The following is a 10,489-nucleotide window of genomic DNA, read 5'->3' on the forward strand; positions in this document are numbered from 1 at the left end:
ACACTGTCTTGCTTCGCCCCTGACCTAGTGTCCACTAAAGCGAAGAGGGTTAAGAGACTTGTTTAGGGGCTTTGAAACGGTGTGCGAGGTATTGTGCAAGTTTTTTAGCCTCTCACCTATGCAACAGCGTTTCAAGCGACAACATGAGTAAGCTGTCCCTCGGGGATAGAGTTCCTGAAGTACTTGACGATAAAACCTACCTCACGTCAGAAGAGGAAAGCTAAGCAGAAAGCATTGGAGCTTCCGCAGAAGGTTCAGGGTACAGACAAATCGCTATGGCACATCAAGCAACAAGCTGCTACTTCAGGAGGAGTCTGGAGGGATAAGCCTATATGCAAGTCATGTGGAAAACGTCATTGGGAACGTTGCCTGATTGGTATAGGAACTTGTTTTAGGTGTAAGCAGGCAGAGCATACGGTTGACCAGTGCCCTAGTAGTGGTTCTAGAAGTGTGGGGTGGTCAGCCCCCGAATTCATATCAAGGTAGTTTAAACCAGTCGTAGTAGCACGGTCAGGTCTATGTCACCAACCATCGAAAAGCTAATCAATCTGGAACAGTAGTGATAGGTGTGCTCCCAATCTTGGGGCACTATGCTTTGGTGTTATTTGACTCTGGATCATCTCATTCTTTCATTTCGTCGTTGTTTGTAAAGCATGCTATGCTAGCTTTAGAGCCTTGGGTTATGTTTTATCAGTGTCTACTCCGTCAGGAAAAATTATGATAGGTACCAAAAAGATAAAAGCATGTCAATTAGAAATAATGAACCACACCCTTGATGTGACGTCAATAGTGTTAGACATGCGTGACATTGATGTGATTTTGGGCATGGATTGGTTAGCAGCCAATCATGCCAGCATAGACTGTTCTCATAAGGAGGTGATTTTTTACCCTTCTAGGGAAGCTAGTTTTAAGTTCAATGTGGTCGGGACTGTGGTCTTGCCCAAGGTGATTTTAGCTGTAGAGACCAAAAGGTTGCTTAACTAAGGTACCTGGAGTATCTTGGCTAGCGTAATTGACACCAGAGAAACTAAGGTTGCATTAACCTCAGAACCAGTTGTGAATGAATACCCTGATGTATTTTCAGAGGAATTTCCAGGTTTGCCTCCACACAGAGAGATTGATTTTGTGATCGAGTTGGAGCCAGACACTATTCCCATATCCAAAGCTCCGTACAGAACAGGTCTGGCCGAATTGAAAGAACTTATGGTCCAATTGCAAAAACTGCTTGATAAAGGGTTCATATGACCCAGTCTATCCCCCTGGGGAGCACTAGTGTTGTTCGAAAAGGAAAAGGATGGGCCGTTATGTTTATGCATAGACTACAAAGAGTTGAATAAAGTAACCATCAAGAATAAGTATCTTTTCCTTAGGATCGATGATCTGTTTAATCAATTACAATAAGCTACCGTATTCTCCAAGATTGACCTAGGGTCAGGTTATCACCAACTGAGGATAAGAGAAAGTGACATCCCGAAGACGGTAGTTTGATCTAGATACGGACATTACGAATTCATTAATATGTCGTTTGGTTTAACCAATACTCCAGCGGTGTTTATAGACTTGATGAACAAAGTGTTTAGGGATTTCCTTGACAGCTTTGTAATTGTTTTCATTGATGATATCTTACTCTATTCCAAGACAGAGGCAGAGCACGAGGAAGATCTTCGAAAAGTCCTAGGAATGTGAGGGAGAATAAGTTGTATGCAAAATTTTCAAAGTGTGAATTTTGGCTACATAAGGTGTCCTTTCTTAGGCACATGGTGTCGAAGGACGGGTTTTCTATGGATCCAATAAAGATTGAGGCCGTTACGAATTGGCCCCGCCCCACAATAGTTAGCGAAGTGCGCAGTTTCCTAGGGTTGGCTGGATATTATCATAGGTTTGTAGAGAATTTCTCTAGCGCAGCTACACCATTGACCCAGATAACTAGGAAGGGAGCTTAGTTTGCTCGGACCAAAGCTTGTGAGAACAGTTTTTAGAACCTCAAACAGAAGTTGGTTTCAACACCGGTTCTTACAATACTTGATGACTCCGGGAGTTTTGTGATCTATAGTGATACTTCTAAGAAGGGTTTAGGTTGTGTGCTTATGCAACACTATAGAGTAAGTCACCAGGATCAACGCATAAATAAATGACCGCAACTCCACTGCCAAATAGGTATAAGTTTAGTCTGAGAAAGAGTGCATTACTTGTAGTTGGATGTCCGCATGACACCTGTGGGGGCAAGCCAAAACGAAGGCAAGGCACTTGGATCAGCGCAAGGTCAGAAAAAAATATCAATGAAGAAAATTTTTATGCAAGGATAAAATCATTTGACACCCCGGTAGAAAATTTTCTTTTTGAAATAAATCATGCGATGTTCCAAAATTTAGTAAAGTCCTTTAGAAAGGTAAGCTTGCAGTCCTTAGGTCTTAGAAATATTTTAAGAAGAGACTTGAATAAGACTTAAGGAAATTCTGGTATATAGGATTTGAACGAAGTACCCTTGAGAAATCTAGGAAAAGAACATTGCAGTTGACTTGCTAAATGAATCTTTAACTTATGCTTGAGGACAAGCATTGTTTAAATTTGGGGGTGTGATAACGGGCAGAAATGCACGTTATCATAGTGTTAAGTTCTTAAACAATGTTGGATTGCGTTAATGAAATATGTTAATTTGCGTCCATTAAGCATCAATTTCATAATATCACATTTGCATGCGTTCATCGCATTAGAACGGTTGATTTTTGTATTTTTGTGCAGAATATGCATTGACGCAATGCAAGAATTGCAATCATAGGAAATCTTTGATCAAGCACAACTTCATCGTAAGGCTTTACGATGATTTGGTTTGCAAACATTCGTCCGAGAAGGATCGTCGCAACTTGGTCAGCACAACATGGTGGGCGCATCTGGGTGAAAAGCTAATAAACTGCGATGCATCTGGGTGAAAGGCTAATAAATCACAATGGGACAGAAAGCTGATGACAGTCAAATCCGAATTAAGTTTACAGTTGATAACGATCACAAGTACATTTAGCTTTTCGGTGACAATTATTCGGTGCATCAGTCAGAAATTAAAGTCGTCCCATCTGTACAATCATGAAAGAGAAGTCGCCTTTCACCATGGATGCTCTATAAACACCAAGGGCATTCTTCAGAAAAGGAGTTCACTAGTTCACTATTCTTTGTTCCACAAGCTCTCACACCCTTGTTCATAGTTTTCTTTTATTTTAAGGCGGACGCAAGAGAGAAGGTTGTGCCGATAGATCAATTCGGTAAGCTTGGGAGAGCGCCGGAAGCTTCAAGGATAGAGAGAGGGTCGACGCCTGCGAAAGCGCGAACATCTCTATAACCGAATAGAGATTACAGTACAAAAGCCTCGGTCAATAAGGAATTGCTACCAGGCTCTCTACCTTTAACTTCCATTGTCATTTTTTACTCCACTCATTTATCGAAATGGAATCTATTTCTCTATATCTGTTCACTCTCTGTTATTTACGCATGAGTAGCTAAATTAGTTGAATGGGTTGAGAAGCATTTAGCTAGCACAACTAGGGAATCTTCATACTATGCGATTATCTTGTATTATGTATGCTTCATTCGTCCATTAGAGATACTCGGGAGGGTAGTCTAAGGACATGATCTAGATTTGGGAAGGTCAGGTTAGAATCTAGGCTCGGGAGAGTCAGATTAGAACGCATAATCAAGAGATAAGAGCTTAGGAATGAGCACTATTTGTTATCAACGCATCGCATGCATCCTAGAGATAGGATACGATTGTATACGGTCACCTTACTTTTATGCATTTTGCATCATCACATAGGACAAGAGTAAAAACTTAGGGATAAGCTCTATGGACACTTTTGCATTCAACACATGCGTCCTAGACTTAAGAGCATCACATTTGCATTGGATAATGACTTGTTGTGCATGGTGGTAGCATGATCGCATAGTCTGACACATTCTAGCTAAATATATTCTCAACCCATTCATCGCATACTCAGTGCATCTATCACACAACTGACTTTTCTCAAATCCGTTGCATTTTGTTTATTTTGTTCATTAACGCAATCAACAACAAATCAACAATTTATTTATTTGGTTACCGCAAGGATTTCATAAAAATTACCAACGCAATCTGTTTTCACAAGTCCCTGTGTTTGACTCTGGACTCACCAAGAAACTCAGAGGAATTTACACTTGGATTCTGCTGAGGAAACTTAAGTGCACAACGCAATTTCACCGACGCATACCATCCACATTTCCACTTCATAAAATTAAGCATCAGTGACACGACCTAAATCTTGAGTGAGTTGTGAACTCCTATCTATAAGGGCGGCCCTTTGATTTGTATGGGTGAAAGTAGTCAGATCGCCGACTCAATAAGCCTACCATTTTGAGAATTCGTCTGATTGGAGAGCTGGGAACACAGCTACACAAGAAGAAATTCACTCCTTCTCCGAGGTTGGGGTAAATAGACAAATTGCTCTTTTAAAGGCTAATTTCGGGGCTTGAACAATATGGCACCACACCCTCTCTTAGCCCGAGAAGGGTTTAGTCATAGTTGGACTATGATCTATTGTTCATTAGAGGGATCGATGATATTTAAGAAGTTAGATGTAACTATAGGGACAAAACGTAATTTTGGCTTAGTTGTACTTACGAGCAATTTGTGAAGGATCATCGTACTATTGGTTGGTTATAACCAATGGACACAGAAATATATGTGTAGTGCGAATAGTGCAGTTGTTAGTCTTTAGTAGAGTGTCCGACAGTTAACAGATGGTGAATAATTCAATTAAAGAGTTTGATTAATTATTCATGTATCGTTGGAGCTTCAAGCTACATATCCATGAGGTCCCTTTGGTAGCTCAAAAGAATTAAATGAGAATCAGTTTTTGGATTAATTTGAATTATTTAGATTAATAAAAGGATTTAGTTATATTTGATATAATTAAGTTTCTTTTTTTTAATTATATGTGATGTAATTATTATAATGTATTTGATACATTATAGTTTAATTGAGAGAAGATAAATATTTGAATAAGATTCAAATATTATTAATATGAATTAGATTCATAGTTGTTGAATTTAATATAAATGTGATTTATATGAAATGCCATATATGAGAGAAAAGAAACTATAGGTTATATTGTATGTGATACAATATTAAATCTATAGGCTATATTTATATTTGATATAACTATTATTAATATATATATATATATATATAATTAATATATATATATATATATATATTAAATATCTACTTTATTTTATTTAAATAAAAATGAGGGAGGGGGTTACAATTCTTTCCCCCATCTTTTCTCCTTGTAGTCTCCTTCTTCCACATCTTAAAATCAAGCCCACCACGCTTAGGTTTTTTGAAAGACAGGAGAGAGTCTCCTTCCTCCACATTCTTTTCTTCGATTTTGATATTGTGCGAAAAACAGAAGACTTATGTGTGCGAGTTTGAGTTGTTGGTAAACAATTTCAAACCTTCCTCTTTACTACTAAAAATCCCTCATTCCAAAATAGCCAGAGCCCACCACTATGGGTTCTTTATTTGAGAATACCAAGGAAACCTTTTTGGTAGTGTTTGTGCTCTTATCGAAGTTTTCTTGAAGAGAGTCTTCAAAATGTTCTTGGCTGTTCGAGGGATTTTTGAAGAAAAGTCTTCAAAGGTAAGGTTTCTAAAACCTTTTTAATAGCATGCTGTAATTTATAAATGCATATCTAATTTTTGATTTACTGTAAAATTAACATTCAATGAAAAATGGAATTTGGGATCCTTTAATGCCGATGTTAGGCGTAAAGATCTTGAGTTCGAGGAAAGTGAGAAAGTGTTCTTGAAAGTAGCACATAGGATAGGTGTTATGATGTTTGGAAGGAATGGAAAGCTAAGTCCGCGTTTTGTTAGACCATTCGAGGTTTTGGAGTGAATTGGCCTTGTGGTGTATTGGTTGGCCTTGCCACCATCTCTCTCTGCAATCCTCAATGTTTTCCATGTCTCAATGTTGAGGAAGTACATAACGGACCCGTCTCATGTGGTGGACTTTAAGCCCTTGCAGCTGAATGAAAACTTAAGTTATGAAGAGAAGCCTACATATATTGTTGCAAGGGAAGTGAAAGTTTTGCGCAACAGGAGGTGTTGCTAGTGAAGGTTCTATGGCGGAATCACCAATTTAAGGAGGCAACCTGGGGGAGTGAATGAGACGAGAGCACATTACCCAAAGTTTTTTCAAGATTAGAACTTTCGAGGATGAAAGTTTCTTAAGGGGGGAAGAATGTAACCCCCAAATTTTTAAGGTAAAATTTTGTTAAATTATTTGGAATTTATTTTGGTTGAGGTTAGATTTTAATAATTTAATTGAGATCTTTTTTTATTGGAACAAATAAGTGAGGAATTAAATTTTTGTGGTTGAGATTTAATTTCCTTTATTATTTGAATTTTGGGAAAATAATGAGTTTGTTTGGAGTTGTTTGGTTGAGGGATTTGGGAAATTAGGATTAAAGGAGTTCAATTATATATATTTAATTAATTAGGGATTTTTTTTTTTTGAAATAATGTTTTTTAATAAATAATGACAAAAATAGGATTTGAGGGAAACAATTTTTAAGAATAGGTATTTTGGGAAAGTATTGACAAAACTAGGGTAGTGGAATCGTGTACTGGGTACACGATTTCCATGTGGCATATTGGTGTACTCGGTACATAAGTACCATTTAATCCAGTCAGCTGACCACGTCGGCTGACTAGTTGACCGATCAAGCGAACTCGTATACCCGGTACACGATTCGCTTATAACTTTTTTTTTCTTTTTTTTTTAAGTTAATTGTTAAACTTAATTCCTTCATTATTGCTTATAATTATTTTTTTAATTGTTAAACTTAATTATTAAACCTAATTTCTTAATTATATATTTAGTCTACAATGAAAACATCTTGCACTTATATTTAAAAAAAATACCATGATATTAAAGAATATTTACAATTAGTTTTTTAATTTACAATTTGAAAATGATACAATGTGGGATTTAAAAACGACCCCCAAAGGCCTTTACTCCTCATGGGGGTTGTCTTCGTGTCCCTCTAAATTAGGTTCACCCCATTGTCGCTGTCATCTACGACGAATACGTCTTCGATCGGTGTCAACAACATTGAGTTGTCTTGTTTGTTGAATAATACCTTCTACGTTGACCAATGTTTGCTGACACATTGAACCCAATTCTGGTAAGTTGTTCTACACTGAATATTGTTGAACATCGCTGATAAAATTATTATGTACAATAAAAAAATAAATATTAAAAAATATTCATATCATATATATGAAAATGTCTGATTTTAAATCTCTTACCATGTAGTAATAGTAAGCGTCGTCAGGTGAGATAAATCACCTCGTGATCAAATTGTACCAGGGAAAGTAGTCGTCTGATATAACTGGTCCATTTGTTAATTCTTCCTGTACACAATGATCACGTCGTCCATGCCAATAGGATAAATATTCCACATGGATTCGACACCAGTCTTGGTCGTGCTTACCTCTTAAATCGATCTGGTGTAGTGATGGGAGTGTATAGGACAACGAAGGTATAGTTTGTCGCATACCGAACTGTCTTAGCACACGATCTGGATGATGTCACTCTACTATATGGAAGCATATAAAAGGGCTAACAGTCAACCAGATGTCTTCACCATCACGACAATATTCAGGTAAGGATGACCAAATCTGTGTGTATGGCGTCCAAATAACCTGACAAAAAAAATAATAAGTATACATATAAAATGTTTTAAATATTCATTTATATACATATTTACTACCTGATTGTGCATCAGCATGTCGGATATTTTTCTGTACATGAGCAACATATTTGTTGACTGTTCAGAGGTAGCTAATACATTACTCCATCTAAAATTATAAAAAGTACAATTAATTTATATTCTTACATAAAATGATAACGAAATAAATATATAAATAAAATAATACCTGGCACTAAGTGGACGATGATCTAGGGCCTGTAGTTGGACTTGTGGTGCTATAATTGGAAATCGATCATAAGCCCATACTTGTAATAGTATTAGTGACCCCGCTATTTCCAACGCTTGTGCATTGGAAGCCCGACAAAGTTCTCTGTACAACCATGCAAGACATACACCACCCCACGGGTACGTATCAGCGTGCTCGAAATTAGACAATAATGGGAGGAACATGAGATGCACCAGAGTATTTGACTTGTTTGCAAATAAAAATCCTCCAATAAGCTGCAGGATGTATGCTCGTGCGTACCTACATCTGTCTCTTATACACATCTAGATGTGTATAAGAGACAGATATTTATGTTGCCCCTCTCCGGGGTCACTACTTATGAATGCGTGCCTTCAGATCCTCTGGTAGAACGACTAAGAGCTCTTCACAAACGTTTTTCCAGTCATACTGTAGTGAGCCTGTCAGTGGTTGCTCGTCCACTTGTAACTCAAATTGTATGGCAACATCTTGCAACGTAATCATACATTCCCACAGGGCAGGTGAAATGTGTGGGTCTCTGTTCTCCAGTGCTCAACTAAAGCAGTAATAAGGTGCCAATCAAGCTGGATGAAACCAATCTGTGCAACCCCAAGAAAACCTGCCTCCTGAACATATGGAATAATGCGGTGATCAAATGGGATAGTATGTTATGCAGTCGCCTCCCTTCTCCGACAACTCAATACTATAGTGGAAGAACTATCCCATACTGTCTGTGAACGATGCATGTTTTGTTGGTACAACTGTACAGGATTAGAAGGACTAGGCTCCATTACCTAAAAAGTTCAAATTATATTACATAATAAAATCCATGTATAAAAGATATATAAAAAGTACCTAAAAAAATACAATTAGATAAATTAAATTTATTATATAAATTCATTACATAAGTTCATTATAAATATATAAAGAATACAAATACATGAAATATACAATTACATGAAAAATATAAATACATAAAGAATGCAAATACATGAAATATACAAGTAAAAAAAAAAATACACCTAATGACCCAAAAACGACGAAGCACCTAGTGTACGGTGTGGACAAGTGCGTCTGTTATGTCCTTCTCTTTTACAAATTATACATCGCACTTTTTGGCTTGCTTCTTTCCAATCCATTTCATTATGAATGCACGAACTTTTTGGTCGACCTTGTTCTCTTAGTAAGTCCGCATTTGGACGAACTTCTGTAAATGATAATTCTGGCCAATAATCTGGGTGTTGAATTGGATGGAAGTGGCCTTCATAACAACGCTTGAAATTGGACAATTTGTAGCATTCATCAATAAGTGGTAGGTATGTCATATGCATGTAATTACAAACTGCAATTACATGAAAGCATGGAATCTTGAATGATTGCCACTTATTGCAAGAACATGTCCCTTCTTTCAAGCTTAAAACTTGGGTGTGTTGTCCTTTGTAGGGAGAAATCATACTTATGTCAGTTTGTACTTCGAAAGTTTGACTTTCCCTGTCAATGGATGTCACCATATGTGTCGATCCTCATTTTTCCCACCTCTTTAGTTTCTTTAGGACATATTCTGTATATATGTCCCTACGATCGAGTGCTTCACCGATTTCTTGTCTCTGGCGTTCAAAATACAATATTGTGCGATAGAATGTTAGGCTAACCAAAGAAGTAATTGATAACATTCTAGCACCTTTGAAAATGTCGTTCATGCATTCAACTGCATTGCTGGTCATCCACTCGTAGCGGTACCCACCGTCATGTGACTGTGTCCTTTTTTCCAAGTCAATGTCTGAAAAAAATTCGAGACATTCAGGGTGCAATTGTTTCAATTCTTTCATGCACCAAATGAACTTATGCCTTTGGTGTTGATTTCTAACCTTAAATACCAAATTTTTTAGTTGCTTCGATTTGTATTTTGTATTGAAATTACTGGCAACATGGCGAATACAATATCGGTGGTACGCTCTAGGTTCACTCTAACCAATTTCTTCATTATTAATTGCAGCAAGAATGCCCTTATGTCTATCAGAAATAAAGCAGATGTCCTCTCTTTGGGTAACATATTCACGCAATGTCCACAAAAACCATGACCAACTGGACGAATTCTCACCTTCTACGATATCAAAAGCAAGGGGAAATATATGTCCGTTTGCATCAATAGATAAGGTTGTCAATAATTTCTCCTTATACTTTCCGTAGAGATGAGTTCCATCAATCTGGATTAATGGCCTACAATGGTTGAACCCTTCTCTTGCAGGACCAAAAGACCAAAAAACTCGTCCAAAAATAGTCGTATTTGGCACATCAGAGGGAAGGAAAAACCAATATGTTCGTGTTTCTGGATTGTAATGAACAACAACACTTAGCCAATACGGAAGCTCCGAATATGATTTCTCCCAATCGCCAAACACAACAATTAACGCTTTTCTCTTAGTTTGCCACACCCGTCTATAATTGACATTATAGCCATATTGTTTTTTAATGGCTTCTTGAAGTAGGACCACAGGTACT

The sequence above is a fragment of the Benincasa hispida genome, chromosome 1, assembly GCF_009727055.1.
Source record: "Benincasa hispida cultivar B227 chromosome 1, ASM972705v1, whole genome shotgun sequence".
NCBI classification, from domain to species: domain Eukaryota; kingdom Viridiplantae; phylum Streptophyta; class Magnoliopsida; order Cucurbitales; family Cucurbitaceae; genus Benincasa; species Benincasa hispida.